Below are 26,338 nucleotides of genomic sequence, written 5' to 3' on the forward strand. Positions count from 1 at the left end.
AATTCTTAGCGTACTTACCAGTAAGTTGTATTTCCTTCCATAGGAATCCATTGTGTGGTTTTCACAAGAAAAGTTTCTATGTGTCCAATTTTGAAATGTACAAATATTCCTGTAAAATCAGCCAAACTACGAATTCCGATTTACTCACCTGTTATCAGGAGAGAACCCAGTGCTGCATCTTTTAGTCTAGCACTGACCCTGAAAAGTAATTCTAAGCGTGTTGGAATCAAAGTAAAAAACTGAAAGTATTTCCTACTGAGGAGTCTGTAGTAAATGAGGAAATTAGGAAACTTCATAACAAATAAGTCTCCCAAGATGGCCACCAGAGACAAAAGAGCCCAAATGTAGCACAAATATCACCCAGATGTAGCCCAAGTATAGCCCAATGACAAAATGTCCCAGAGTGTTCTAAATAACAACTAGAGCGCTAACAGTCTTACTTATGACAAAAGTATGACACACCTGAAGCCATCTTGATTGGAATAAAGTGGGAACACTTAAAACATTTAATTTGCAAAGGAACAAAATGAGGGGGTTCATTTTGCCATAGAAATCATGATTAATGCTGCAGAAAGAAAAATTAGGGCACATTTTGACTTCTCAAAATCCTCTTCTAATTCATTAAAAAATTCTGACATACAGACTGAAACATGCACTTTGAATACCAGCAGCAGACTTCCCTGGTGAGCAGTAGCTTTACTACAGTGATCTAATGAGCAACTAGAGTGCTACCATTCAGAATTTATGGCAAATGTGTGATATATCTGAATGTCTTCTTGATGGAAACAAGTAAACAAGCATTGAAAATGCAATAGGTCTCGTCCTCGTTTAAGTTCAAGCAATTCTGTTTGTAATTAGGTGGCTTTTTAGCTTTGCTTGTATTAGTGTTTTTCAAACTTTCATGTACATAACATGCATATGTATGCATATATGTATATGTATACATGCATTTATATTTGTATTTATATAGATATGCAGAATATATATATGTTTATTCACTGAAAAAACCATAGGTTTCACACATGTTATAGTTAGTGGAAATTTTACTGATAAAAAACCAATGAAATTCCCCCGTTATAGTTAGTGCAGGCAACTATAACTCACGCGACCGCAATCCTCTGCTGATGCTAATACTGTATTTAGACACTTATTTGCCCATGTCTTCTTCCATAAATTTTTAGCTATACATATATTACAAATATCTTTTTTTCATAAAGACACATATGTCATCAGCAGAAGATTGCGGTCACGTGAGTTATAGTTGCCTGCACTAACTATAACGGGGGAATTTCATTGGTTTTTTATCAGTAAAATTTCCACTAACTATAACGTGTGAAACCTATGGTTTTTTCAGTGAATTTGCAAGGTTTTTTAAATGCTAATTCCTAACTATAACGTGTGTGAAACCTATGGTTTTTTCAGTGAATTAGTACGGTTTTTTAAATGCTAAGTTACTTTACGCCATTCGTGGCGTGCGCGCCCACTTAACGCAGTTGGTTCCGTGCGCGCACGGTGCGCTTCGCGCACCGCGCGCCCACTTTACGCAGTTAGTGCCGCGCTAGATGGGCCATGTACGCACGATGCGCTTCGCGCACCGTGCGCACATGGAGGACATATGATGCACTTCGTTTTGAAAGGTAATATTTTAATTTTTCACATCTGTTACAAGCCATGCACAAATGGTGCTTTTCGGGCACCATTTGCACACGGGGTGGGGAGAGTGTGGATAATTTTTTTGTTTTTTTTTAATTTTTTACCGTAAGCGTAATCGGCGAAATTAGCGAAAAAATAAAAATTCCGTTTTTGGCCTTGGGGTATCTTGGGGGACTCCCTCAACATGGCTATGTGCTTTGGAGCTGTCCAAACAGCCCCTTTACATGTTTTTGTCCTTTGTTTTTTAATCCACACTCTCAGTGCGAGAGAGAAAATGGCGGCCGCCGCTTCCTGGTTTCGGCCGATTCGAATGTTTACTAAGATCTAAGAGCCAATAAGAATCGCGCTCACGCACGTCACCGTACGCGTACGGTAAGCGCACCGTAAGCTGGCTCAGATATATATATTGATTTAAAGGCTATTTTCTCAGAATCTACTGAACAGATTTACACTAAACCTACAAAAGACACTTCCTTGACCTGGGGACTACCTCTCTGCCAAATTTCATTAAATTCTGTTCAGCCGTTCGGGCTGTAGCCCTGTCTAAAGGTCCTATGGAAAAATGCATGGGAAAAACGCGTTTTGGGACCCCCCTTTTATCTCAGCCCCCGCTTGACGAATCCCCCCTAGACTTTCAGGGTAGGAGCGGAGAGTAGCGCCCCACCTATTTTGAAAAATTCGCGAGGATTCGTCGACCGGCGCCAAAGTTATTCAAAATAGAATGTTGCGGATTTCCTATGGAAACGTGGTCCTAACTATAACTACCTACTGGCGACCGCCAGTAGGTAATATATGTATGGATATATACATCTATATATATATACATATATATATATATATATATATATATATATATTCACTGAAAAAACCATAGGTTTCAGGGGTGTTATAGTTAGCTGGACTTTTCACTTGTACAAAACCATTGAAATTCCCTCGTTATAGTTAGTTCAGCTAACTATAACTCGCGTGCCCGCAATGCACTGCTGATGACGTCACATATTACATCACTCATGACATGGTCAGTGACATCACTCATGACATCACTGATGACATCTCAAATGACATCACTGATGACATCACTGATGACATCATCCAGTAAATGTCTGTTTTTCTGAAAATTAAATATGTTTTATATATGTATATCTCAAGGTCGATGGAAGAATAAATGGGTATATAAGTGTCTAAATGGATGATTTGTTTTTGAAAAATTGATTGTGTAACTGACTGATTAAGTGTATCATAGTGAATACATGGCTTAGTGAGTAATGTTTAAATATGTAAATATCTGTATCAGTCTCTCACTTTGTGTATAAGTGGCTGCATGGGTTGGTGATTAGCTACATGGGTGTCTATATAGGTTATAGTTGGTTTTTTGAGTATCAGTCTGATTGTCTGCATTGTTCGGTGGGGGGTATTACGTAGTGCATAGGTGCATGAATGAGTGACTCACTGTTTGTATGTGTTGAACACAGCATGTGTGCAGGACTGTATGGGTGGATGAGTGTGTGTATGGGTGTGTTAGTGAGTGAATGACTGTCTCAATAGTGTCTTTATGAGTAACTACATATGTTTTAAACTAGTATATGTGACTATTGGTGTATATATGTGAGTATATGTGAGAGTGAGAGATTGAAAGAGTTCCTGTATGAATAAGTATGTGTTTCTATAAGTGATTGTTTAAAAGACTAAGTATGTGTAAGTTTCCGTAGAAGTAAGTGTGGTGGTGTGTGTATAACTGTATATGCAAGTAAATGTATGTTTGATTCTTTATTAGCATGAGTGACTGTGTGTGAATAACTCTATGGATTAGTGGCGTTGTGTAACAGGATGTATAGGTGTATGAGTACATATGATGAGTGAGTACATGTATGAGTGACTGTATAGGACTGTTGGTGAATGAGTGGATGTGTATGTGGATCTTAGAATTACTGAAGAGGTTGTTGTAACTGGTATTGGTATGTCCATTGTTTTGAAAATGTTAGTCCCAATTTTTGAATGTGTGTATCAAAGGTTATATTAGGGTGAGAGGAGGTCTGCCACTCTATCACAAGGATGATGTCATCAGTGATGTCATCATTGATGTCATTTGAGATGTCATCAGTGATGTCATGAGTGATGTCACTGACCATGTCATGAGTGATGTAATATCTGACGTCATCAGCAGTGCATTGCGGGCACACGAGTTATAGTTAGCTGAACTAACTATAACGGGGGAATTTCAATGGTTTTGTACAAGTGAAAAGTCCAGCTAACTATAACACCCCTGAAACCTATGGTTTTTTCAGTGAATTTCTGAGGTTTTTTAAATGCTAATTCCTAACTATAACGTGCCTGAAACCTATGTTTTTTTCTGTGAATTTCAAAGGTTTTTTAAATGCTAATTTCTAACTATGCCTACAGAGATAGGACATGTGAAGAAAGAAGAAAAAATGCACAGAAAGAAACAAAAGAAGTGCAGAAAGAAGCAACAGAAGTCCTCAAATACGAAGATAAGTGCAGGAAGAAGGATAACGTGCAAAAAGAACAAAAAGAAGAGCAGAAAGAAGCCTTGTTGCAAAATCATCCTGTACCCTCAACTTTTTCAGACGGATACTGGTGGTAACTGAGTCTGACTAACCAGTCCTAGAGCCAGTGCTATGTTAAAAGACACTTAGAATACAGTGAAAACACCTACATACACTAGGGAACATTATGCGTTGGGGTCCCCCTGTGATTAGCATTACCTCCTCTGTAAGCCCTTAGTATATAATAGGGCATGGGGATTAAAACTACCTCTTAAAACAGGCCACAGGGTGTTTTTGCACACGTTAACTCAGGCCCCGTCCCCTCCCTTCACCACTGTGTAAACACGCCCTGTGTCCGTTTTTAGTTGGGAGATGAAGTTCATTTTAATCCTGAGGGTCCAACTAGCCCACTAGGTACCTCCAGTAAGTGCCACAGAGCTGCGTTGCAGAGAGGTGTAAAAAGTGGCACAGCCTGGACCACCTCTCTGCAACGCAGCTCAGTGGCGCTTACTGGAAGCACTTGGTGGGCTAGTTAGCCCCCAGGGGCCCTCAGTATTGAAGGGAAATTATATCCCCAATTTAAAATGTGCCATAGTGCGTGTTTGCACACGTCACCTCAGGCCCCGTCCCCTCCCTTCACCACTGTGTAAACGCGCCCTGTGGCTGTTCTAAGTTGAGAGATTAAGTCCCCTTGAATCCTAAGGGTCCCTAGGGTCAAACTAGACCACTAGGTACCTCCAGTAAGCGCCACAGAGCTGCGTTGCAGAGAGGTGTAAAAAGGGGCTTGGCCTCAGAACACCTGTCTGCAGCGCAGCTCCCTGGCGCATACTAGAGATGCGTTTGCAGAGTGCTGCACGGAGGGGGCATGGCCTCCGGCACGATGCCAGTCTTTTATTTATTTTAATTTTTTAAGAAGGGGGGCTGTGTGGTTCCCCTTCTTATTCTAATTTATTGGCCCTGATGACCCCATCCCCCAGGGCCTGTCTCCTAATTATATGTTTTTGACCCCAATCCCCAGGGCCGGCCACTGTTTTTTATTATTTTTAAAAAATATATATTTATAGACACACCTAGGACATGCTGGACAAACCGTACGTACAGATCACCATGAGGATTTGCGTGATATTCATTAAAAGGCGACTATGCATGCAATGAATCCACGTGGAATGTATTTACACCACTAGTGAAGCTCTGACATGTCTGATGCCCTACCGTGCCTAATCCCGGTAGACACCCTTGTCGTTTATTCATACAAACATGGGTAGCTATTGACGGGCACATTTAAAACACATGCCCACCAAGCCATTCAAAGGGGATTTGACAAAAATTCGACCAAAACTATGCAAGAAACCCCCCTCACGGTTAATAAAACACACATCCACTGCCGGATGTGTAATACTTTTTATTGTACTCTCTGGAAAGGGGACGAACATCACTTGAGAGTCACAGCGTTCTCCTGACAGAGCCCAATGCTGTGTTACACCCACCATTGCCTGCCGAGTGCCACACACCTCTGTGTTGTATTCCACTAGCTAGTACATATGCTATGACACTCTCTAGCCCATGTGCACTGTAACACCACCCCGTGAATATGTCATGCCACACTTGTCTTCGCACGGGTTATGTTGCCCCATCTAACGTGCCTTCCTCGATGCCTATGTTATAACGCACAGTGCTATGCCATACATATTACAATCTGGGATCCATATCTTTGTCACAGTGCATATGCAACGTTACACTCCCCAGCACATATTTTATATTACAACTTTAGAGACTAGTTAGGTTACACAACACTGCCCTGTGCATATTACACTCCAAGGCGCATATCGCATAGCACGCGCTAGTGCCTGTGCTATCTCGCGCTCTCCAATGAATCTGTCATTGCGCACAATGTATTGCATATTATTCTTCACGCCCGGTTCATCTTATATCACACTTTTTGGTGCATAGTTTATACCATACACTATATCTAGTTTTCATTTTCAATCGTGCTCTCAGGACTATGTTCTATATAACACTGTGTTCACCTACCCTTTTCACGGGCATTGCATTTTGCGATAGGGGGTGGAGGGGCAGGGGGTGTTTCTGCCAAGTGAGCCCGGAGTCACAGTCACAAACGACCTCTTCTTCCTGAATAAAAGTGAGATTATGCTGCATACTTGTTCATATTTTAAGTAGTTCGCACAGACACAATGTTTTAAAAACAATAAAGTTCCTAATACCCGCCTTCTCTGAACAGTTAGCTTGCTGCCCCATCCCCCTCCTCCCTATCCTCTGTTGTGTGAATCCATGGACTAGCCTCCTCCCTCCTGCCATGCATGGTCTGATGTGCTGCCACTGCCCTCAATTTAGTATGATGTACCAGTCCACTCCTCCTGCCCTCCATTGCCCAATTCTATGCCCCATCATTGACCTCCTGCTTAAACTCTGTGCTTAGCTTGCTGCCCCTATTCTCCTTCCCCCTGCCCTCCGATGTCTTTGTCCATGCCCCTGCTCCATCCTTTTTGCCCACCATGTCCCATGGACCTGCCACTCCTATCTACTCTGAGTGTTCTGTTGAACTGCCACTCCCCTCCCACCTGCCTAGCATTGCCAGATGACTGTAACCTGTCCCTGCCACCTCCACCCTGCCTGTCCACATGCCATGCCCCTATCCTCTTCCTCCTGTCCTACATGGTCCATTGTACTGCCACACCCTTCTGCCCTCCCTTGTCTGTTGTGCTGCAACTGCTCCTCCTGCCTGCCCCATGTGGTCTGTTGTGAGGCCCCTTCCCCTGAACTTTCTTGTCTGTGCACAGGTCCTGACCCTCCCTTCTATCCTCCATCGTCCTTTGTGCATGCCCCTGCACCCTCCTTCTTGCTCATCATACCCATTGTGCTGCCACTAACCCTCCCACTTGCCATGCATGGTCTTCTGTGCTGCCATGGCCCCTCCCACATTCCCTGTGTGGCCAGTTAGCTGCCCCTGACCCCCTCCCACCTTCCCTCCATGGTCTGTGTGTATGCCATCACAGTCTCACTGTTGCTCTTCATGGTGTGTCTTGCTTCTAGTGCCCATCCTGCCTGACCTCCATGGCTATCTTGCTTCTCCTGCCCTGCCCCCTTGCCCCCAGCCCTCTGTTTACATGTGCAGACCCATACTCCCTCCCTCCTGGCTTGTCTGTTCCATTGTAATGCCCCTGATCCGTCCCTCCTGCCCTTTATGGTCTGTTATGCTGAAGCTTTCTCTCCTGTCTGTCCATTATGGTCAGCTAGCTACCATTGCCTCTTGCCCCTCTGTTCTCTGTTGTCCATGTGCATGGTCCTGTCCCCTCCTTCTTGCTTTCTATGGATTGTTGTGCTGCACTCCCGTCCTGCATGCCCTGTGTGGTGTATTGTGCTGCTGCAAACCCATGTCCCTCCTGTCCTCTGTTATCCAAGTCCATGTCCCTATCCCATTTCCTTCCATGATCCAATGTACCATACTTGCGAACATTTTGAACTTGGTAAGAGTGAGATTTTGAAAAAAAACTGGGGTATTGATTTTCCCCTTTGAGTTACATTGAAAAAGAGGAGATTGTAGACAGGAGACAGATCAAATAAAGCCCATTTGAGCTTAAAAACATTGGACGTTTCCTGGCTGAATCGGGTCTGTTGGCATGTATGGTTGTACTACCATTGCCTCTTCCCTCTGCCCACAATGGTCTATTACATTGCCACAGCCTCTCTTGCAAGTCCTGTAGTGTTGGTTTGTTGCCCCTGCCCCCCTTTCCACTGCCCTCCACAGTCTGTTGTGCTTCCACGGCCCTTCCTGCCTGCTCAGTGTGGTTAAATTGTTGCCTTTGCACCCTCCTACCTGCCTTCAATTTTCAGAGTCCGTGCCCCTGGCCTCTGCCTCTCAACAGTATCCTAATGAACAACTAGATTGCTAACATTCTATATTTATTACAAAAGTGTGGAACGCCTGACATCATCTTGATGTAATCAAAACTGTAATACCTAGAGCATTTCCTTTAGAAATTACATTTATGAGAGGGTCTTATTGGCATCAAAATTATGGTTAGTGCTCTAAATGACTAAAATAAGGACATATTTTCTGAGTTTTCAAATAGCGACAAAGCACTTTTAAATTATTTGTTATCTTCATGTTTTTTTAATCCAGTTGACCACTTGATTAAATGTTGCACTTAGGGGAGAGGATGTGGTGTTACTTCTATAACTGCAGACTTTGCAACTGGGGAACCAGGTTGAAGTTTCTGCTTCAGCTCGACATTCTGTGATTCTGGTCAAATCACTTAGTCTCCCCATGTCTACAACCAAAATGAATTTGTTCTTGTGTGATGTAACCAATGCTCATGTAAAGCACTCCAATACCTGACAAGTCTGCACTATATAACACTGCAAAAACACAAAATAATAAGTGTTTTGCACACTTCTGTCATTGGGCTCTATTTGGGCTACATTTGGGCTCTTTTGTCTCCGGTGGCCATCTTGGGAGATTTATTTGTTATGAAGTTTCCTAATTTCCTCTTGTACTGCAGTCTCCTCAGTAGGAAATGCTTTCAGTTTTTTTACTTTGATTCCATCATGAAGGTATTCAGATATGTCACACATTTGCCATAAATTCTGAATGTTAGCACTCTAGTTGCTCATTAGATCACTGTAGTAAAACTACTGTTCACCATGGAAGTCTTCTCCTGGTATTAAAAGTGCATGTTTCAGTCTGCATGTCAGAATTTTTTAATGAAATAGAAGAGGATTTGAGAAGTCACTCAAAATGTGCCCTCATTTTCTTTCTTCAGCATTAATCATAATTTCTATGGCAAAATGAACCCCCTCATTGTGTTCCTTTTTAAATTAAATGTTTTAAGTGTTACCAGTTTATTCCAATCAAGATGGCTTCAGGTGTGCCATACTTTTGTCATAATGAAGACAGTAAGCGCTCTAGTTGTTTTTAAGAACAATCTGGGACATTCTGTCATTGGGCTATACTTGGGCTACATCTGGGTGATATTTGGGCTCTTTTGTCTCTGGTGGCCATCTTGGGAGACTTATTTGTTATGAAGTTTCCTAATTTCCTCATTTACTGCAGTCTCCTCAGTAGGAAATACTTTCAGCTTTTTACTTTGATTCCATCAAGAAGGCATTCAGATGTGTCACACATTTGCCATAAATTCAGAATGTTAGCACTCTTTTTGCTCATTAGATCACTGTAGTAAAGCTACTGCTCACCAGGGAAAACTGCTGCTGGTATTGAAAGTGCATGTTTCAGTCTGCATGTCAGAATTTTTTAATGAAATAGAAGAGGATTTGAGAAGTCACTCAAAATGTGCCCTAATTTTTCTTTCTGCAGCACTAATCATACTTTTTATGGAAAAATGAACCCCCTCATTTTGTTCCTTTTTAAATTAAATGTTTTAAGAGTTACCACTTTAATCCAAGCAAGATGGCTTCAGGTGTGCCATACGTTTATCATAAGTAGGACTGTTAGCGCTCTAGTAGTTCTTTGGAACACTCTGGGAAGCTGCAGTAGAACACAAAGGAATCAACTGACAGTCTCTGCCCTTGTTAGATGTACATGTTTTACTGAGAATGTCAGACTTCATTCTCACATGACTGAGAAAGATAATGTGAATTTACAGAAAATAAGCTCTCATTTTAGCTTATAGATCACCTTCCAAACCTCTGTGGTAAAAGCATGAGAAAATATTTTTCTCTCAATCATGATATCCCAGCAGAAGGCTTTTTCACATGGTGAAATCACCTTAGAACATACCACATGTCCTAAAATGAGTATGGTACCATCAACAAATGATTTATAATGTAACTAAAGTCTTAAAACCTTCTATTAACTGCAATGCTTTTTAATGAGGTGCTATCATGTATATTGGTCCCAAGATGGCTGCCAACACTTCTTGGATGAAGTGCTGACAGCCAATCAGATCTCAGGATGAGATGTGTGGTTAGGCTCCGCCCACATATATATATGCTTTTAAATGCTGTTTTTTCAGGAAATACTGAACAGATTTACACCAGACCTGCAAAAGGCACTTCCTTGACCTTATGGCTACCTCTCTGCCAAATTTCAAGTAATCCTGTTCAGCCGTTCGGGCTGTAGCTGTGTCTAAAGGTCCTATGGAAAAATGCATGGGGAAAACGCGTTTTGGGACCCCCTTTTTTCTCGGCCCCTGCTTGATGAATCACCCCGAGACTTTCAGGGTAGGAGCTGAACGGAGCACCCCATTAGTTTTGAAAATTTCACGAGGATTCGTCAACCGGCGCCAAAGTTATTCAAAATAGAATTTTGAGATTTCCTATGGAAACTAGGTTGTAACTATAACTATCTACTGGCGACCGCCAGTAGATAATATACACATATATATATATATATCTGTCCATAAGTGTGCGGGTAGAAAGAGGTAGAGAGAGGTGTAGAGGTAGAGGTGTAGAGGTAGAGGTGTTAAGGTATAGAGGTAGAGGTAGAGAGGTAATAATAATAATAATAATACAGAATTTTATAGAGCGCGAGCAGTTACCTCTCGAGGAGGTGTCCCGGCGCTAGACGCAGAGCAGAGAAGCAAATACCGCCATGCAAGTCAGCCAGATTAGACCGGTTGGTTGAAGAGCCAAGTTTTCAACATTTTTTTAAAGCAGGGTTCAGAGGGAGCCTGTTGGAGCTCAGGGGGGAGTGAGTTCCAAAGCCTTGCTACATTGGCCGAGAACGTTCTCCCACCCAACCGAGCCCTTTTCACTCGAGGGACTATTAGCTGGATCCGGTGGTTAGAGCGGAGAGCGCGGGACTGCGAGTATCTTGGCAGCCGATCCCTCAAATAGGTTGGGCATAAGCCAAACAAGGATCTGAAAGCTAGCGTGAGGGACTTAAATTTGATTCTATTGGCTACAGGCAGCCAGTGAAGTGTTCGAAGATGCGGAGAGACCGAATGTTTAAATGGAATATGCATTAGCAGTCTCGCAGCCGCATTCTGAACCATTTGCAGGTGTTGAATTAAGTATTTGGGCAGACCTAGGAGTAGTCCATTCGCGTAGTCCAATCTAGATGTGACTGTTGCATGGACTACAGTTTTCCTGCAATTTACCGGAAGAAACTGCAAGATTTTGCGAAGGTTCCTGAGTTTGCCCAGACAGCAGCCCATCAGCTGTTGTGTATGCGAAATGAAAGATAGATTATTGTCCCATCGTACTCCCAGATTTTTTGCTGAGGGGCTGGGGGAAGGGGGGGAGCCCATTGCCATTGGCCACCAGAGCTCAGATGAGGGCGGAGTGCCTTTGCCAAAATACAGCACTTCTGTTTTACCCGCATTAAGCTTTAGTTTATTGGTATTCATCCATCGTGCCACATCAAGGAGACAGCCTCTAAAACTTGACAAGGCTGCTTCAGACACCTCTGCATATGGAAACACAAGCTGTGTGTCGTCGGCATAAGATACTGCCTTGACCCCCCAGTTAGCAATAAGTGTGAAAAGTGGGGCCATATAGATATTAAATAATAGAGGGCTGAGCGCTGAACCCTGTGGCACGCCGCACCACAGCGGCTTCGGTGTAGAGGAGGCGGACCCCAAAGCCACCTTCTGGGTGCGCTGGGACAAGTATGAATGTAACCAGTCCAGTGCTTGAGCTTGTATACCCACTTCTGACAACCGAAACATCAACCTTGCATGGTCGACGGTGTCAAAAGCCGCCGAAAGATCCAGGAGGACTAGTAAAACTGAGTCTCCCGAATCCAACGACCACCTTATCGACTCAGCCACCTCGATCAAAGCTGTCTCGGTGCTAAAGCCGGGTCTAAAGCCCGATTGAGTCTCATGTAGAATCTTGTTGTCCTCTATATATTTGCTGAGCTGCCGCTGGATCATTTTCTCCAGCATTTTACCTGGGGCAGCCAACAAGGAAATAGGGCGGAGGTTGCTGAGATCCTTGGGATCTCCATTGAGCTTTTTCTTTAATGGGAGCAGGGTGGCATGTTTCCATATATCTGGAAAGACCCCCAAAGAGATAGATGTATTCCACACATGTAGTAGGGATGGAGCTACAAAATCCGCGATTGAGCACCACAATTTAGGGGGGCAAGGGTCGTCCGGTGAGCCCGATTTACAACAGCTTAATTCCTTCATGGCCGCGAGCAGAGTAACTGGTTGGAAGCAAGTTAGCGGGCCACTTGTCAACACTTTGACAGGCTGATCTGATTTTTCTGTTAATACCTCTGGGCCAAATGTGTCATAGACATGCTTGATCTTTTGGTCGAAAAAGTCCGAGATTTCATTGCAGAGGCTGACTGAGGCCGGTATCTCCCTTTCAATACATTTAGGTTGAAAAAAAGACTGAATCACTTTAAAGACTTCCTTGCTGGAGTGTTCAGCCTGTTCGATTGACTCTGCAAAAAACTGTTTTTTAGCCTGTCTGACAGACTTTTGAAATTTGCGGACGGCCACCTTATATAGGGACCTTTCTTGGGACCCATAGTTTGCCCTCCACCGCCTCTCTAACCGTTTGCATTTAGCCTTCTCAATTCTGAGGTCCTGAGAGAACCATGGGGCAGAGGGCGACTCCCTCTTAGACAAAACACGTTTAGCTGGGGCAATGGATGAAATCATATTCCCAATCCAGTGATGAATCCGCAGGGCATCAGTGTTGGCGTTCAAAGTCAGCGAAGGTTTGCTTTGTGCCAGCACGGGGCCCATGGCGGTAGGGACAAGATTCGACCATTGCCTACTCATGTAAACGCGTTTGATTGGCATTAGTCTGTCAGTTGCCAAGTTGATAGAAAAAGGTACGAGCATATGGTCGGACCAGAGTAGTGATAGGGTTTCTTCCATCATCACCTTTTCAACATTAGACAGGATGAGGTCAAGTGTGTGACCCGCCCTATGTGTGGGGCCATTATTAATTAATCGCAAGTTAGCGGCATTTAAAGTGGCCCTGAGTGTCTCTGCTTGGGCACAATCCATACTGTCCATATGGATATTAAAATCCCCCACTACAAGGAAGTGAGGATGGAGGAGGGAGCTCTGCACTATTGCATCCATCAAGGTAGTAAGGTTAGAGTCATTCCCACCCGGAGGGCGGTAGATGACTAAGCCTGCTAAGGAGGTCTGAGAACCCACCTGAATGCAAAAGTGTAAACCTTCCACACCAACAATCTGCATAGGGGCCGATGATGTTAATGTGAACTGATCCTTAATTATAGCAGCAACCCCTCCCCCTCTTTTTCCGCCCAGTCGGTTGGCGAAACACATTGTGTAGCCCGGGGGGACTGCCAGAGCTATTGCCGTCACATTATCCTCACTAAGCCACGTCTCGGTGAGAAATAAAACATCCCAGTCTTCCCCTTCCAATAGCAGCCAGATATCATTGGCATGCTTTGGGAGGGATCTGCAATTCAGCAGCCCCGCTCTCAGACTTCTATTATTACTATTGCTGAGCGGTCTGGCATTGCGGAGCCCCATCTCCTCCTCATTATCCCGCCCTCCGAAGGATTTCCCACATGTCCCGCAAACGTGAATGAGGAGGGGAAAGCTTAGATCAAACCTGTGAGTGCAGCCGACGTCGTTTGTGTTGAGACGCCACAAATCAGCTCGAGACCACACGATCCTTCCCCCATCTGTCACTCCTCGAGCAGCATGCCTAGCCCTGGCCGCAAACAGGTCGCGGACGGGCGCAGACGGGCTTGCCTTTGGCGCGCCTTCGGCGCGCCCGCTGCGCGCGTCCGCTGCGCGTTGTCCAGGGCATCCGTTTTAAGCATAGGGCAGTGGGACAACTAGAACGCTAGCTGCCGTGCACCGGAAGTGACAATCTCCCTCCACATCAATCGGGACGGCACCCGCGGTGGAACGGGGAGGAGCACCCGGACACGGTAGGTCAACAAACTAGATTAAAAAATGACTCTCATGCAGTTGTATCCGTTTTAAAATACCTAAATGTGCAAAATAGCGTAATTTAAAACCTGACTGCAAAAGCGCTAAGAGAGAATCACCGTCTTAAAGTGCCGGTAAAAGGTATAGATGACAGTAATAATAAACAGTACACAACACAGTTAAAAATTGACTAAGAAGGCTGACTCAAGCAACACAGGGCATCAAACAGGACTTGGCAGCAAATAGCTTTCTGCGCGCGTCCGCTGCGCGTTGTCCAGGGCATCCGTTTTAAGCGCAGGGCAGTGGGACAACTAGAACGCTAGCTGCCGTGCACCGGAAGTGACAATCTCCCTCCACATCAATCGGGACGGCACCCACGGTGGAACGGGGAGGAGCACCCGGACACGGTAGGTCAACAAACTAGATTAAAAAATGACTCTCATGCAGTTGTATCCGTTTTAAAATACCTAAATGTGCAAAATAGCGTAATTTAAAACCTGACTGTGCAAAAGCGCTAAGAGAGAATCACCGTCTTAAAGTGCCGGTAAAAGGTATAGATGACAGTAATAATAAACAGTACACAACACAGTTAAAAATTGACTAAGAAGGCTGACTCAAGCAACACAGGGCAGAGAGGTAGAGAGGTAGAGAGTAGTAGAGAGAGAGGTAGTGTGAGGTAGAGAGGTAGAGAGTGGGGAGTGAGTAATAGAGAGTGGAGAGTGTGTAATATAGAGTAGTAGAGAGTAGTAGAGAGTAGCAGAGAGTGAGTAGTAGAGTGAGTAAAAAAGAGTGAGTAGTAGAGAGTCAGTAGTAGAGAGTAGTAGAGAGTGAGTAGTGGAGAGTAGTAGAGAGTGAGTAGCAGAGAGTAGTAGAGAGTAGAAGAGAGTGAGTAGTAAACAGTAGTAGAGAATGAGTAGTAGAGAGTGAGTAGTAGAGAGTAGTAGACAGTGAGTAGTAGAGAGTGAGTAGTAGAGAGTGAGTAGTAGAGAGTGAGTAGCAGAGAGAGAGTAGTAGAGAGAAGTAGAGAGTGAGTAGCAGAGTGAGTAGAGAGTAGTAGAGAGAGAGTAGTAGAAAGTGAGTAGTAGAGAGTAGTAGTGAGGGAGTAGTAGAGAGTGAGTAGTAGAGTGAGTAGTAGAGAGGGAGTAGTAGAGATTAGTAGATAGTAGTAGAGAGAGAGGTAGAGAGTAGTAGAGAGTGAGTAGTAGAGAGTGAGTAGTAGAGTAGTAGACAGTGAGTGGTAGAGAGTAGTAGAGAGTAGTAGAGTGAGTAGTAGAGAGTAGTAGAGACTGTGTAGTGGAGAGTGAGTAGTAGAGAGTAATAGTAGAGAGTAGTAGTGAGTAGTAGACTGTTGTAGAGAGTGAGTAGCAAAGAGTGAGTAGTAGAGAGTGAGTAGTAGAGAGTGAATAGCAGAGAGAGAGTAGTAGAGAATGAGTAGTAGAGTAGTAGAGAGTAGTCAGTCAGTGTCAGTCAGTCAGTGTCAGTTAATCAGTTTCAGTGTCAGTCAGTCAGTGTCAGTCAATCAGTGTCGGTCAGTGTCAGTTAGTCAGTCAGTATCAGTCAGTCAGTGTCAGTGAGTCAGTGTCAGTCAGTCAGTGTCAGTCAGTGTCAGTGTCAGTCAGTGTCAGTGTCAGTCAGTGTCAGTCAATCAGTGTCAGTCAGTGTCAATCTGTCACTGTCAGTCAGTCAGTGTCAGTCAGTCAGTGTCAGCTAGAGCAGCTTTGCTGACCTGGTTCTCTGGCTCTAAAGCAGCTCCGCTGACCTTGTTCTCTCCCTCTAAACCAGCTCTGCTGACCAGGTTTCTCTGGCTCTACAGCAGGTCTGCTGACCTGGTTCTCTGGCTCTAAAGCAGCTGTGCTGACTTAGTTCTTAGGCTACAGAGCAGCTCTGCAGATCTGTTTCTCTGGCTCTACAACAGCTCTGCTGACCTGGTTCTCTGGCTCTAAAGCAGCTCTGCTGACCCGGTTCTATGGCTCTAAAGCAGTTCTGCTGACATGGTTCTCTGGCTCATGAGCAGCTCTGCTGACCTGGTTCTCTCCCTCTAAAGCAGCTCTGCTGACCTGGCTACTCTGGCTCTACAGTAGCTCTGCTGACCTGTAGAGAGTGAGTAGTGGAGAGTGAGAAGTAGAGAGTAGTAGAGAGTGAGTAGTAGAGCGAGAGTAGTAGAGAGTGAGTAGTAGAGAGTACTAGAGTGAGTAGAAGAAAGAGAGTAGTAGAAAGTGAGTAGTAGAGACTAGTAGAGTGAGTAGTAGAGAGTGAGTAGTAGAGCTAGAGTAGTAGAGAGTGAGTAGTAGAGAGTGAGTGGTAAAGAGTAATAGAGAGTAGTAGAGTGAGTAGTAGAGAGTGAGTAGTAAAGAGTGAGTAGTAGAGAGTAATAGAGAGCAAGTAGTAGAGAGCAAGTAGTAGACAGTGAGTAGTAGAGAGCGACTAGTAGAGAGTGAGTAGTAGAGAGAAGTAGAGTGAGTAGTAGAGTGAGTAGTAGAGAGTGAGTAGTAGAGAGTGAGTGATAGAGAGTAGTAGAGAGTAGTAGAGTGTGAGTAGTAGAGAGTGAGTAGTAGAGAGTGAGTAGCAGAGAGAGAGTAGTAGAGAGAATTAGATAGTGAGTAGTAGAGAGAGAGTAGTAGAGAGCAGTAGAGAGAGAGTAGTAGAAAGTAGTACAGAGAGAGTAGTAGAGAGTGAGTAGTAGAGAGTAGTAGAGGGAGTAGTAGAGAGTGAGTAGTAGAGCGAGAGTTGTAGAGAGTGAGTAGTAGAGTAGTAGAGAGTGAGTGGTAAAGAGTAATAGAGAGTAGTAGAGTGAGTAGTAGAGAATAGTAGAGAGTGAGTAGTAGAGAGAGTAGTAGAGAGTAGTATAGTAGAGTCTGAGTAGTAGAGAGTGAGTAGTAGAGAGTGAGTAGTAGAGAGTAGTAGAGAGCAATTAGTAGAGAGCAAGTAGTAGAGAGTGAGTAGTAGAGAGTGAATAGTAGAGAGTGAGTAGTAGAGAGTGAGTAGTAGAGTAGTAGACAGTGAGTGGTAGAGAGTAGTAGAGAGTAGTAGAGTGAGTAGTAGAGAGTAGTAGAGACTGTGTAGTAGAGAGTGAGTAGTAGAGAGTAATAGTAGAGAGTAGTAGTGAGTAGTAGACTGTTGTAGAGAGTGAGTAGCAAAGAGTGAGTAGTAGAGAGTGAGTAGTAGAGAGTGAATAGCAGAGAGAGAGTAGTAGAGAATGAGTAGTAGAGTAGTAGAGAGTAGTCAGTCAGTGTCAGTCAGTCAGAGTCAGTCAGTCAGTGTCAGTCAGTCAGTGTCAGTTAATCAGTTTCAGTGTCAGTCAGTCAGTGTCAGTCAATCAGTGTCGGTCAGTGTCAGTTAGTCAGTCAGTCAGTCAGTGTCAGTCAGTCAGTGTCAGTCAGTCAATGTTAGTCAATCAGTGTCGGTCAGTGTCAGTGTCAGTCAGTGTCAGTCAATCAGTGTCAGTCAGTGTCAATCTGTCACTGTCAGTCAGTCAGTGTCAGTCAGTCAGTGTCAGCTAGAGCAGCTTTGCTGACCTGGTTCTCTGGCTCTAAAGCAGCTCTGCTGACCTTGTTCTCTCCCTCTAAACCAGCTCTGCTGACCAGGTTTCTCTGGCTCTACAGCAGGTCTGCTGACCTGGTTCTCTGGCTCTAAAGCAGCTGTGCTGACCTAGTTCTTAGGCTACAGAGCAGCTCTGCAGATCTGTTTCTCTGGCTCTACAACAGCTCTGCTGACCTGGTTCTCTGGCTCTAAAGCAGCTCTGCTGACCCGGTTCTATGGCTCTAAAGCAGTTCTGCTGACATGGTTCTCTGGCTCATGAGCAGCTCTGCTGACCTGGTTCTCCCTCTGGAGCAGCTCTGCTGACCTGGTTCTCTCCCTCTAAAGCAGCTCTGCTGACCTGGCTACTCTGGCTCTACAGTAGCTCTGCTGACCTGTAGAGAGTGAGTAGTGGAGAGTGAGAAGTAGAGAGTAGTAGAGAGTGAGTAGTAGAGCGAGAGTAGTAGAGAGTGAGTAGTAGAGAGTAGTAGAGTGAGTAGAAGAGAGAGAGTAGTAGAGAGTGAGTAGTAGAGACTAGTAGAGTGAGTAGTAGAGAGTGAGTAGTAGAGCGAGAGTAGTAGAGAGTGAGTAGTAGAGAGTGAGTGGTAACGAGTAATAGAGAGTAGTAGAGTGAGTAGTAGAGAGTGAGTAGTAAAGAGTGAGTAGTAGAGAGTAATAGAGAGCAAGTAGTAGAGAGCAAGTAGTAGACAGTGAGTAGTAGAGAGTGACTAGTAGAGAGTGAGTAGTAGAGGGTGAGTAGTAGAGAGTAGTAGAGTGAGTAGTAGAGTGAGTAGTAGAGAGAGAGTAGTAGAGAGAGAGTAGTAGAAAGTGAGTAGTAGAGAGTGAGTGATAGAGAGTAGTAGAGAGTAGTAGAGTGTGAGTAGTAAAGAGTAGTAGAGAGTGAGTAGTAGAGAGTGAGTAGTAGAGAGTGAGTAGCAGAGAGAGAGTAGTAGAGAGAATTAGATAGTGAGTAGTAGAGAGAGAGTAGTAGAGAGCAGTAGAGAGAGAGTAGTAGAAAGTAGTACAGTGAGAGTAGTAGAGAGTGAGTAGTAGAGAGTAGTAGAGGGAGTAGTAGAGAGTGAGTAGTAGAGCGAGAGTTGTAGAGAGTGAGTAGTAGAGTAGTAGAGAGTGAGTGGTAAAGAGTAATAGAGAGTAGTAGAGTGAGTAGTAGAGAATAGTAGAGAGTGAGTAGTAGAGAGAGTAGTAGAGAGTAGTATAGTAGAGACTGAGTAGTAGAGAGTGAGTAGTAGAGAGTGAGTAGTAGAGAGTAGTAGAGAGCAATTAGTAGAGAGCAAGTAGTAGAGAGTGAGTAGTAGAGAGTGAATAGTAGAGAGTGAGTAGTAGAGAGTGAGTAGTAGAGTAGTAGAGAATGAGTAGTAGAGAGTAGTGGAGTAGTGGAGAGTAAGTAGTAGAGAGTAGTAGAGAGTGAGTAGCAGAGTGAGTATTAGAGAGTAGTAAAGTGAGTAGTAGAGAGTAGTAGAGAGCGAGTAGTAGAGAGCAAGTGGTAGAGAGTGTGTAGTAAAGAGAAGTAGAGAGTGAGTAGTAAAGAGAGTAGTAGAGAGTGAGAAGTAAAGAGTAGTAGTGAGTAGTAGAGAGTAGTAGAGTAGTAGAGAGTGAGAAATAGAGTGAGTAGTAGAGAGGGGTTGAGCGAGTAGTAGACAGTGAGTAGTGGAGAGTGAGAAGTAGAGAGTAGTAGAGAGTGAGTAGTAGAGAGTGAGTAGTAGGGAGTAGTAGAGAGTGAGTAGTAGAGAGTGAGTACTAGAGAGTAGTAGAGTGAGTAGTAGAGAGTGAGTAGTAGAGAGTGAGTAGTAGAGTGAGAGTAGTAGAGAGTGAGAAGTAGAGTAGTAGAGAGTGAGTGGTAAAGAGTAATAGAGAGTAGTAGAGTGAGTAGTAGAGAGTAGTAGAGAGTGAGTAGTAGAGAGAGTAGTAGAGAGTAGTAGAGTAGAAGAGAGTGAGTAGGAGAGAGTGAGTAGGAGAGTGTGAGTAGTAGAGAGCAAGTAGTAGAGAGTGAGTAGTAGAGAGTGAATAGTAGAGAGTGAGTAGTAGAGAGTGAGTAGTAGAGAGTAGTAGAGTGAGTAGTAGAGAGAGAGTAGTAGAGAGTAGTAAAGAGCAAGTAGTAGAGAGTGAGTAGTAGAGAGTGAGTAGTAGCGAGTGAGTAGAAGAGAGTGAGTAGTAGAGAGTAGTAGAGTGGGTAGTAGAAAGTGAGTAGTAGAGCGAGAGTTGTAGAGAGTGAGTAGTAGAGTAGTAGAGAGTGAGTGGTAAAGAGTAATAGAGAGTAGTAGAGTGAGTAGTAGAGAATAGTAGAGAGTGAGTAGTAGAGAGAGTAGTAGAGAGTAGTATAGTAGAGACTGAGTAGTAGAGAGTGAGTAGTAGAGAGTGAGTAGTAGAGAGTAGTAGAGAGCAATTAGTAGACAGCAAGTAGTAGAGAGTGAGTAGTAGAGAGTGAATAGTAGAGAGTGAGTAGTAGAGAGTGAGTAGTAGAGAGTGAGTAGTAGAGTGAGTAGTAGAGTGAGTAGTAGAGAGAGTAGTAGAGAGAGGGTAGTAGAGAGTGAGTAGTAGAGTAGTAGAGAATGAGTAGTAGAGAGTAGTGGAGTAGTAGAGAGTGGGTAGTAGAGAGTAGTAGAGAGTGAGTAGCAGAGTGAGTATTAGAGAGTAGTAAAGTGAGTAGTAGAGAGTAGTAGAGAGCGAGTAGTAGAGAGCAAGTGGTAGAGAGTGTGTAGTAGATAGTGAGTAGTAAAGAGAGTAGTAGAGAGTGAGAAGTAGAGAGTAGTAGAGTCGTAGAGTAGTAGAGAGTGAGTAATAGAGTGAGTAGTAGAGAGTGGTTGAGCGAGTAGTAGACAGTGAGTAGTGGAGAGTGAGAAGTAGAGAGTAGTAGAGAGTGAGTAGTAGAGAGTGAGTAGTAGGGAGTAGTAGAGAGTGAGTAGTAGAGAGAGAGAAGTAGAGAGTTAGTAGAGAGTAGTAGAGTGAGTAGTAGAGAGTGAGTAGTAGAGAGTGAGTAGTAGAGTAGTAGAGAGTGAGTGGTAAAGAGTAATAGAGAGTAGTAGAGTGAGAAGTAGAGAGTAGTAGAGAGTGAGTAGTAGAGAGAGTAGTAGAGAATAGTAGAGTAGTAGAGAGTGAGTAGTAGAGAGTGAGTAGTAGAGAGTGAGTAGGAGAGAGTGAGTAGTAGAGAGAAGTAGAGAGCAAGTAGTAGAGAGTGAGTAGTAGAGAGTGAATAGTAGAGAGTGAGTAGTAGAGAGTGAGTAGTAGAGAGTAGTAGAGTGAGTAGTAGAGAGAGAGTAGTAGAGAGAAGTAAAGAGCGAGTAGTAGAGAGTGAGTAGTAGAGAGTGAGTAGTAGCGAGTGAGTAGAAGAGAGTGAGTAGTAGAGAGTAGTAGAGTGAGTATTAGAAAGTGAGTAGTAGAGAGAGAGTAGTAGAGAGTGAGTAGTAGAGCAGTAGACAGTAGTAGTAGTAGTAGACAGTAAATGGTAGAGAGTAGTAGAGAGTAGTAGTAGAGAGTAGTAGAGACTGAGTAGTAGAGAGTGAGTAGTAGAGAGTAATAGTAGAGAGTAGTAGTGAGTAGTAGAGTGTAGTAGAGAGTGAGTAGTAGAGAGTGAGTAGTAGAGAGTGAATAGTAGAGAGAGAGTAGTAGAGAATGAGTAGTAGAAAAGTAGAGATTAGTGTCATTGTCAGTCAGTCAGAGTCAGTCAGTCAGTGTCAGTCAGTCAGTGTCAGTTAATCAGTTTCAGTGTCAGTCAGTCAGTGTGAGTCAATCAGTGTCGGTCAGTGTCAGTTAGTCAGTCAGTCAGTGTCAGTCAGTCAGTGTCAGTCAGTCAGTGTCAGTCATTGTCAGTCAGTCAGTGTCAGTCAATCAGTGTCAGTCAGTGTCAGTCAGTGTCAGTCAATCAGTGTCAGTCAGTGTCAATCTATCAGTGTCCGTCAGTCAGTGTCAGTCAGTCAGTGTCAGCTAGAGCAGCTTTGCTGACCTGGTTCTCTGGCTCTAAAGCAGCTCTTCTGACCTTGTTCTCTCCCTCTAAACCAGCTCTGCTGACCAGGTTTCTCTGGCTCTACAGCAGGTCTGCTGACCTGGTTCTCTGGCTCTAGAGCAGCTCTGCTGACCTAGTTCTTAGGCTATAGAGCAGCTCTGCAGATCTGATTCTCTGGCTCTTCAACAGCTCTGCTGACCTGGTTCTCTGGCTCCAAAGCAGCTCTGCTGACCCGGTTCTATGGCTCTAAAGCAGTTCTGCTGACATGGTTCTCTGGCTCTAGAGCAGCTCTGCTGACCTGGTTCTCTCCCTCTGGAGCAGCTCTGCTGACCTGGTTCTCTCCCTCTAAAGCAGCTCTGCTGACCTGGCTACTCTGGCTCTACAGTAGCTCTGCTGACCTGTAGAGAGTGAGAAGTAGAGAGTAGTAGAGAGCGAGTAGTAGAGAGTGAGTGGTAGAGCGAGAGTAGTATAGAGTGAGTAGTAGAGAGTAGTAGAGAGTGAGTAGAAGAGAGAGAGTAGTAGAGAGTGAGTAGTAGAGAGTAGTAGAATGAGTAGTAGAGACTGAGTAGTAGAGCGAGAGTAGTAGAGAGTGAGTAGTAGAGAGTGAGTGGTAATGAGTAATAGAGAGTAGTAGAGTGAGTAGTAGAGAATAGTAGAGAGTGAGTAGTAGAGAGAGTAGTAGAGAGTAGTAGATTATTAGAGAGTGAGTCGTAGAGAGTGAGTAGTAAAGAGTGAGTAGTAGAGAGTAGGAGAGAGCAAGTAGTAGAGAGCAAGTAGTAGACAGTGAGTAGTAGAGAGTGAATAGTAGAGAGTGAGTAGTAGAGAGTGAGTAGTAGAGAGTAGTAGAGTGAGTAGTAGAGTGAGTAGTAGAGTTAGAGTAGTAGATAGAGAGTAGTAGAGAGTGAGTAGTAGAGAGTGAGTGGTAGAGAGTAGTAGAGTGTGAGTAGTGAAGAGTAGTAGAGAGTGAGTAGTAGAGAGTGAGTAGTAGAGAGTAGTAGAGAGTGAGTAGTAGAGAGTGAGTAGCAGAGAGAGAGTAGTAGAGAGAAGTAGAGAGTGAGTAGTAGACAGAGAGTAGTAGAGAGCAGTAGAGAGAGTAGTAGAGAGTGAGTAGTAGAGCGAGAGTTGTCGAGAGTGAGTAGTAGAGTAGTAGAGAGCGAGTAGTAGAGAGTGAGTAGTAGAGCGAGAGTAGTATAGAGTGAGTAGTAGAGAGTAGTAGAGAGTGAGTAGAAGAGAGAGAGTAGTAGAGAGTGAGTAGTAGAGAATAGTAGAGTGAGTAGTAGAGAGTAGTAGAGAGTGAGTAGTAGAGAGTGAGTAGCAGAGAGAGAGTAGTAGAGAGAAGTAGAGAGTGAGTAGTAGAGAGTGAGTAGTAAAGAGTAGTAGAGTGAGTAGTAGAGAGTGAGTAGTAGAGCGAGAGTTGTCGAGAGTGAGTAGTAGAGTAGTAGAGAGTGAGTGGTAAAGAGTAATAGAGAGTAGTAGAGTGAGTAGTAGAGAATAGTAGAGTGAGTAGTAGAGAGAGTAGTATAGCAGAGACTGAGTAGTAGAGACTGAGTAGTAGAGACTGAGTAGTAGAGAGTAGTAGAGAGCAATTAGTAGAGAGCAAGTAGTAGAGAGTGAGTAGTAGAGAGTGAGTAGTAGAGAGTGAGTAGTAGAGTGAGTAGTAGAGTGAGTAGTAGATAGAGTAGTAGAGAGAGAGTAGTAGAGAGTGAGTAGTAGAGTAGTAGAGAATGAGTAGTAGAGAGTAGCAGTGTAGTAGAGAGTGAGTAGTAGAGAGTAGTAGAGAGTGAGTTGTAGAGTGAGTATTAGAGAGTAGTAAAGTGAGTAGTAGAGAGTAGTAGAGAGCGAGTAGTGGAGAGCAAGTGGTAGAGAGTGTGTAGTAGAGAGTGAGTAGTAAAGAGAGTAGTAGAGAGTGAGAAGTAGAGAGTAGTAGAGAGTAGTAGAGTAGTAGAGAGTGAGTAATAGAGTGAGTAGTAGAGAGTAGTTGAGAACAAGTAGTAGACAGTGAGTAGTGGAGAGTGAGAAGTAGAGAGTAGTAGAGAGTGAGTAGTAGAGAGTGAGTAGTAGTGAGAAGTAGAGTGAGTAGTAGAGAGAGAGTAGTAGAGAGTAGTAAAGAGCGAGTAGTAGAGAGTGAGTAGTAGCGAGTGAGTAGAAGAGAGTGAGTAGTAGAGAGTAGTAGAGTGAGTAGTAGAAAGTGAGTAGTAGAGAGAGTAGTAGAGAGTGAGTAGTAGAGTAGTAGACAGTGAGTGGTAGAGAGTAGTAGAGAGTAGTAGAGCGAGTAGTAGAGAGTAGTAGAGACTGAGTAGTAGAGAGTGAGTAGTAGAGAGTAATAGTAGAGAGTAGTAGTGAGTAGTAGAGTGTAGTAGTGAGTGAGTAGTAGAGAGTGAGTAGTAGAACGTGAATAGTAGAGAGAGAGTAGTAGAGAATGAGTAGTAGAGTAGTAGAGAATAGTCAGTCAGTGTCAGTCAGTCAGAGTCAGTCAGTGTCAGTCAGTCAGTGTCAGTTAATCAGTTTCAGTGTCAGTCAGTCAGTGTCAGTCAATCAGTGTTGGTCAGTGTCAGTTAGTCAGTCAGTCAGTGTCAGTCAGTCAGTGTCAGTCATTGTCAGTCAGTCAGTGTCAGTCAATCAGTGTCAGTCAGTGTCAGTGTCAGTCAATCAGTGTCAGTCAGTGTCAATCTGTCAGTGTCAGTCAGTCAGTGCCAGTCAGTCAGTGTCAGCTGGAGCAGCTCTGCTGACCTGGTTCTCTGGCTCTAAAGCAGCATGCTGACCTTGTTCTCTCCCTCTAAACCAGCTCTGCTGACCAGGTTTCTCTGGCTCTACAGCAGGTCTGCTTACCTGGTTCTCTGGCTCTAGAGCAGCTCTGCTGACCTAGTTCTTAGGCTACAGAGCAGCTCTGCAGATCTGGTTCTCTGGCTCTACAACAGCTCTGCTGACCTGGTTCTCTGGCTCTAAAGCAGCTCTGCTGACCCGGTTCTATGGCTCTAAAGCTGTTCTGCTGACATGGTTCTCTGGCTCTAGAGCAGCTCTGCTGACCTGGTTCTCTCCCTCTGGAGCAGCTCTGCTGACCTGGTTCTCTCCCTCTAAAGCAGCTCTGCTGACCTGGCTACTCTGGCTCTACAGTAGCTCTGCTGACCTGTAGAGAGTGAGTAGTGGAGAGTGAGAAGTAGAGAGTAGTAGAGAGCGAGTAGTAGAGAGTGAGTAGTAGAGCAAGAGTAGTAGAGAGTGAGTAGTAGAGTGAGTAGTAGAGAGTGAGTAGGAGAGCGAGAGTAGTAGAGAGTGAGTAGTAGAGAGTGAGTGGTAAAGAGTAATAGAGAGTAGAAGAGTGAGTAGTAGAGAATAGTAGAGAGTGAGTTGTAGAGAGAGTAGTAGAGAGTAGTAGATTATTAGAGAGTGAGTAGTAGAGAGTGAGTAGTAGAGAGTAGTAGAGAGCAAGAAGTAGAGAGCAAGTAGTAGACAGTGAGTAGTAGAGAGTGAATAGTAGAGAGTGAGTAGTAGAGAGTGAGTAGTAGAGAGTAGTAGAGAGCAAGTAGTAGAGAGCAAGTAGTAGAGTGAGTAGTAGAGAGAGAGTAGTAGAGAGAGAGTAGTAGAGAGTGAGTAGTAGAGAGTGAGTGGTAGAGAGTAGTAGAGAGTAGTAGAGTGTGAGTAGTAAAGAGTAGTAGAGAGTGAGCAGTAGAGAGTAGTAGAGAGTGAGTAGTAGAGAGTGAGTAGCAGAGAGAAAGTAGTAGAGAGAAGTAGAGAGTGAGTAGTAGAGAGCAGTAGAGAGAGAGTAGTAGAGAGTGAGTAGTAGAGAGTAGTAGAGAGAGAGTAGTAGAGAGTGAGTAGTAGAGAGTAGTAGTGTGAGTAGTAGAGAGTGAGTAGTAGAGCGAGAGTTGTAGAGAGTGAGTAGTAAGAGTAGTAGGGAGTGAGTGGTAAAGAGTAATAGAGAGTAGTAGAGTGAGTAGTAGAGAATAGTAGAGAGTGAGTAGTAGAGAGAGTAGTAGATTGTAGTATAGTAGAGACTGAGTAGTAGAGACTAAGTAGTAGAGAGTAGTAGATAGCAATTAGTAGAGAGCAAGTAGTAGAGAGTGAGTAGTAGAGAGTGAATAGTAGACGGTGAATATTAGAGAGTGAGTAGTAGAGAGTGAGTAGTAGAGTGAGTAGTAGAGAGAGTAGTAGAGAGAGAGTAGTAGAGAGTGAGTAGTAGAGTAGTAGAGAATGAGTAGTAGAGAGTAGTGGAGTAGTAGAGAGTGAGTAGTAGAGAGTAGTAGAGAGTGAGTAGTAGAGTGAGTATTAGAGAGTAGTAAAGTGAGTAGTAGAGAGTAGTAGAGAGCGAGTAGTAGAGAGCAAGTGGTAGAAAGTGTGTAGTAGATGGTGAGTAGTAGAGAGAAGTAGAGAGTGAGTAGTAAAGAGAGTAGCAGAGAGTGAGAAGTAGAGAGTAGTAGAGTAGTACAGTAGTAGAGAGTGAGTAATAGAGTGAGTAGTAGAGAGTAGTTGAGAGCGAGTAGTAGACAGTGAGTAGTGGAGAGTGAGAAGTAGAGAGTAGTAGAGAGTGAGTAGTAGAGAGTGAGTAGTAGGGAGTAGTAGAGAGTGAGTAGTAGAGATAGAGTAGTAGAGAGTGAGTAGTAGAGATTAGTAGAGTGAGTAGTAGAGAGTGAGTAGTAGAGAGTGAGTAGTAGAGCAAGAGTAGTAGAGAGTGAGTAGTAGAGAGTGAGTGGTAAAGAGTAATAGAGAGTAGTAGAGTGAGTAGTAGAGAGTAGTAGAGAGTGAGTAGTAGAGAGAGTAGTAGAGAGTAGTAGAGTAGTAGAGAGTGAGTAGTAGAGAGTGACCCACTACCTCGAAGTTAACAACATCCTGGACCCTTCCCAATCCGGTTTTCGCAG

At 44.0% G+C, this 26,338-nt stretch overlaps 1 protein-coding gene across 1 annotated transcript in view; it reads right to left on the bottom strand.

The window, feature by feature from the left end:
* Positions 1-26,338, bottom strand: part of LOC146788832 (vomeronasal type-2 receptor 26-like) — a 529,710-nt gene that overhangs the window by 472,643 nt on the left and 30,729 nt on the right. The gene's annotated exons all lie outside the window — the stretch shown is intronic.

Source organism: Triturus cristatus, chromosome 10 (genome assembly GCF_964204655.1).
Source record: "Triturus cristatus chromosome 10, aTriCri1.1, whole genome shotgun sequence".
In the NCBI taxonomy this organism is placed as follows: domain Eukaryota; kingdom Metazoa; phylum Chordata; class Amphibia; order Caudata; family Salamandridae; genus Triturus; species Triturus cristatus.